We start from the raw sequence: 5,635 nt of genomic DNA, 5'->3' as shown, positions 1-5,635 counted from the left end.
TTTGTAACGCCCTGGGTACCTCTTTAGTGTAGTTTTTCAACGTCTAGGGCTCAGAGGTCAAGTTAGCAACAAACAAGATGCAATGTCCACTTAGATTTTCAAAACAAAAGTACTTTTATTATTATTATTTTGTTGCAAAATATCACCATTTTGTAACGGTACATTAACGTTGTGAAACATCACAAAAAGTACTTGGTTAGGTTTAGGAAAATATTATGCTTTGTGTCAGAATAACTATGTTACATACATCAGTTAACTTATGCAAGATAAGTAACGTTACTTGCTTAACTTACACATCTTACGTTACCTACACAACTTCAATAAATAATAATAATGTTTAATGTTGACTTTTTGTTTCTGGCCTTTCTGTCTGCACCAGCCACCTCCTTACTTGGTCTTTTCTGTTAAATATCATATACCTACCTTAACCATTCAGAAGTGACAGAACAGGGCTTCCCCAGAGCAGTGAACTATGCCGCTATGGAGATCCCCAGTGCGTTTCAAACTGACGCCAACGGGTCTTGGCACTCTTTGGCAAATTGCACATACATGAGTGTCTGTTTCTTTCATGGATCTGAAAAGTGATGCCATGCAGAAGTAACTTTGTAGTGAAACAACGGTGTGGATTTGTGCATTTTATATGGAATAAAGTTGGAGCTACTCCAAATTCCTTTTTTCTCCCACAGAGGAGCAGGGGGTGTTACAGATCAACTTTCAACGGACTGCTGGGGAGACCCCAACGGAAGGGGGGGGGGGGGGGGGGGGTTGCTTTCTCTAAGTGCTATTCCTGACCATAAAACTGGCACCTTTTTGATTCTGAAGCTGATAACATGGGGCCTGACTGTTAAACTGACAAAAGGGACACGAACCAGCGATTAGAATTTCCCTGAACAGCCAAAAAAAAATGGACATACACACATGTAACCGTGGCAATTGACCTTGCTCTGTGTTTCATTACCCCATCAAAGGGATACCCCTTGTCTCACCCAAGTCTGACATAATCCAGGAAGCCGAACTTTAATTAACAAAGACTGCAGTCTCCAAAGACTCAGAGCATTTAATTAAGTTTAATTAAATCTTAGTTACTTGATTATGTTTGCCTCTATTTGAGTAGTTATGTTAACAAGTTGTTGCTATCTGTTGTTGATATTAGTGCTGAAAAGAATCTAAATAAGTTACTTTTGCAGTGTTTTTATTTTCAGCAAGACACTCCCTCATCTAATGTAATCAATGCTTGTTCATAATACTTTCCTACAAAATTCCTTTAGAAATGATGATAAATATAGTCTTAGTCGCCCGCTTGAATTTAAGGATGAATAACTAAATTTCCCGGTTCCTAAGGAGAGATGATCTTGGATTAATCTAAGCTTTCCTCATGTAACCTGAGCTCCCCCAAGTGGACGAAATAAGTATTACATACCCTCGTTGGAAATGCCGTTAAATGTATAAATATCCTGACCAATAATGTGACAATTGTTTCCTGTTACCAAATGCTTAACTTAGAATGGTACAACCGTTTGACCGAGGTTCGATTGTGGAAAATATTTGATTATAATACGCGCAAATAGATTTCTTTTCTTTTAGACATTAAGTTTAGAAAGGCAGTCTCTCGGGAAACCTGAAACACCCTCTGGGGAACCACGCCCCAGACAACAAAAGAGCGTTCGTTCTCGCTTCTCTTCTGCTCTTCTCTCCTCTCTCTCGGCTCGCTCTGCCCTCTGGACACTTCGGCACGCGTCTGGCGTGCCCCGCCAGGCAACGCCCTAAGAGTTCGCCCAGCCCTTTGTTCGCTTGAAGCTACACATGCGAAGTGCCGCGACATCGATCTGCCCCTCAGTTTGTTTTATTTTCTTTCTTTCTTTTGTTTTGTTAAAGTTATCAGTCCGTGCCAGGATCGAGCAGCTAGCGTGGGACCCGTGCAACAGGCCAAAGCAGGCCGTCGACAAGCCGTAAGACCTAACCAACATTCTGTGGTCAGAGATTTCCTTTTAACTCCTAAACTCATAACGTTAGCTTACTTTCATTAGTTCTCCTATGCCGTATGAGTCAAATGCTTCCCACAATCGAACCTCCATTTATCATTGTTCAGCATTGTTCAGCAATTGTTTATTTTCCCGGTATTTAACCACCCTTTTATATCGCATTATTTCGAGAATAAAGTCACTGTAATATAATCAAGAACTGTGTGTGTTGCCTATTTCTACATTCCTGCCAAGAGAATTGACCCTTTAGATATGAGACTGACTGATTGATTTAAGATAATTGAGCGATTATTAACTAACTGATCACTAGTAATAATTGTATAATTATTAAAAGCTACCTAGAGGTCCGGAGACTCTAGGATTATAACAACTCCGGTGGTGCCCTGGAACGAGGAATATTTTTGATTTTATGAATATTAAAATTCATAATTGGGTATTAATTCTCATAAATTTATTAAAATTCATAACAAATTTAGCCATGCTACAACTTAGACCTGTTTTTTTTGTAATGGCAGGGGGCGACTCCTGTGGTTGCAAAAGAAGTCCGACTTAATTACAATTATTACAATATTTAATATTAATTTTCATTCATTCAATACAATATTTAATATTCATTTTTGAATACTACATCAGGCAGCAAACTTTCTGTTGAAGCAGCCAAAGCTACACAGTTAACAACACTGAACTATGCATAAAAACTACAAAGAGAGAGGAAGGGTGGACGCTAATAAGAGATATGTCTCACGTCCAAGTTATTATAACAATAGATTATAATAATATGAGTGTGTGAGGACAGTGAGGATACAACTGGCTACTTCATACAGAGGAGTGTATGTGGAATTAACAATGCACATTCCCCCCCGTGGAAGTTCAAATGAGACAGCTGTCAGTCACTTGTTTTTACTACACTCCATGATAAAACACATAATTATACAATGTTACAATCACACTCATCACCATGAACTCTCAACCCATTTTTGCTTTTCTATCCAATGATTTTAGCATAAGAATCTCACATAAAACAATATCTGTACAATGCACACAGAAAGACACTGAATTGTGAAACCTGTCTTGACAAATCCACAATAGGCCAATAGGCTTATGCAATGCGCAAATCAAACAAAATCATCTGTAACCCAGTTATCAGAAACAGCATGCATCAGTTCAATAACTTTTATTCTTACAACTGCTGAATTAATGGGCAATGGTAAATATTTTGAAGAGCAGATAGAAAGAAAACCTGCCAACTTAAACTAAATATTGTAAACATCAAAGCTACCAACTTAAAACGACTTAAAGCAATGGGCCACATTCTGCAAAACCCTCTGCAGTGATTTAAGATTATGCCACAAATCACAACCATCAATGGGAGTAAACAACAAGTGCACACTATAAAAACAGCATCTTACCTTATGAAGATTTTGGCACTCCAAACGTGGACTTGTGCACTGGAGTGATGCTGATAAAGTCTCTCATGAGGTCCTGAATATTAATATGATCCAAAATGTCTCTGTGGACATGTAGTAATGCCATTTGACATCAATCTCTTCTGGGTGTCAGTGTTACAGAGCCAAGTTTTCAGGCATCAAAGTGCGGAGAAAGACTGGCTCTGTCAATGTTAACGGGAAGCTGAAGGGAACTCAGGGCGCACTGTCCCCTCTGCAGCATCCACGATAATTTGGTCAAACTTGCGCTCGATTTCTGATCGAGACTGGACATGAAGCGACTGGACATGTTACTGGCACCATCAAAACAGTAGCCTTGTAGTTTTTCCAAAGCAAGGTTCAGTCGCAAGAAGATGTCCTTGATGCAGAGAAAGAGGGTTTCTGATGTTGTGTCAGGTGCATTATAAAACCCCAAATATACACTCTGCTGGGAAAGGGTAGGATCCACGTAAAATAAGAGACAAGAGAACTACTCAGATGACCCAGTGTCCGTTGTTCCGTCACCGGTCAGTCCATAGTAATGAGAGTCAGATGCCGCAGCTACTATCTTGCGATGAACCGCATGTGCAAAGCGCTCCAGTATTTCATTTTGCACTGGATCTGACATCCAGGACTCCCTTCTGAGCAGGCTGCAGGTATTGAATATGTGCGCTCCAGCATAAGCTGCCAAGTTTGATCAACCAGAAAGTCATCTCCAGAACCATCTAAACAGTCTTTTGTTCTTTTTCCACAATATCAGACATCAGAGGATTGATTGGTGTGCTACTTAATGCAGCAATCTTGTTCAGATCGTTTACACGATTTTCATGCTCTCTAAATATTTCCCACCGCCTTTTGCCAATTTGAGAAGCCTCCTTTCACAAATGTGCCGTCAGCTCTTTGCGGTCCTCAATAATTTGCTTCTTTGCAACAGCAAAGCAACATGTGAAGCATAATGCTTTTTTTTTTTAAGGCATTTCTACCGCTACAAACCAACCGGAAATGATCTTGACAAGCTTTCTGTCCCAAAAAGGCTGGATGGAAAGTTAAAATCCTTTGGCTTAACCAATCACAAATTGTTGGAGTAACGGACGTAAGTTCTGTTACACACACACACTCATGTAGCCACTAATGAATTTCAGCATGTCAACGAGAATTTCAGAGTTTTTCAAAACCCCTACCAAATCCATACTTTCAAGGACGAGCGCGGATTCAGCTGCCACCAATTGTAGTTGTCCTTAGGATATTTATCCAGTTTTGTGGTTATTCACAAACAAGACATATTACTAGCTCCAGGATGAGTTTAGCCTACTTTAGCACAAACACAGTCTTAGCAGTGTTTCGCCATTAGACCCCATTGTGATGTTGTATGTTAAGGGGGTAGTGATGCCATGAGCTGTACAGGAATATCTTCCACAAATGTTTATATTACATCCAAATGATGGATTATTTGGAAAATCCATCCCTAACTTAAAGTATCACTGCAGCGGACTAAAAAAAGAGTTACTTTAGTTGGAAGAAAACTTGGCAATACTAACATACTGGAAGAATCTGCTCAACCTCTTTTGCTAGTTAGATGTTGATTTGGTTTGGTAGAATGTTGGAAAGGAAATTCAACCTTTCAGCCCGAGTAATGTCCCACCATAATGTCCTATTCAATATAATTAAATTTTTATTTATATAGCGCCAATTCATAACAACAGTTATCTTGTTGCACTTTTCATATAGAGCAGGTTTAGACCGTACTCTGTTTAATAAGCAAGAAATATATAACATCTAACTTCAGATGAAATGTGCCATTACATGTGAATACAAATTAGCATAGTTGCCCTTGATCAAAGCACCCTTGACTTCTCAAAGCTCAGTTGAGCACTGAAACTGTATCAGGCACATCACTGAAGTGAAAAAAAACCTTAAAATGCTATTAATGTCTGTTGTCCATTCTTCTGTGTCCTTTAATAAGAGAATGACAATAATCACACTGCTATGAAAGAAGTAACCATATCCCGCGTGTGTACACACATTCTGAAGGCTTTTTATTTTAGCAGGAACAATTAGTGATTCCCATCATCTTGGACAGAATAAGTCAAAATGCTTTTCTACCAGCTGATCTTTTGAGCGAGCAATAGCTTTTGAGTTGCTTTGTTAATTCATTGCCAACGCAAGTGTGCTCGTATTTCTGTAAAAGGACATGTCGTTAACATGTTTGTGGATGTGTGATTGCTTCTG

The sequence above is a fragment of the Micropterus salmoides genome, unplaced genomic scaffold, assembly GCF_014851395.1.
Source record: "Micropterus salmoides isolate LMB-PRFRI ecotype aquatic unplaced genomic scaffold, ASM1485139v1 Ms_hic_scaffold_1996, whole genome shotgun sequence".
In the NCBI taxonomy this organism is placed as follows: domain Eukaryota; kingdom Metazoa; phylum Chordata; class Actinopteri; order Centrarchiformes; family Centrarchidae; genus Micropterus; species Micropterus salmoides.
Note: the sequence above shows the minus strand (reverse complement) of the source record.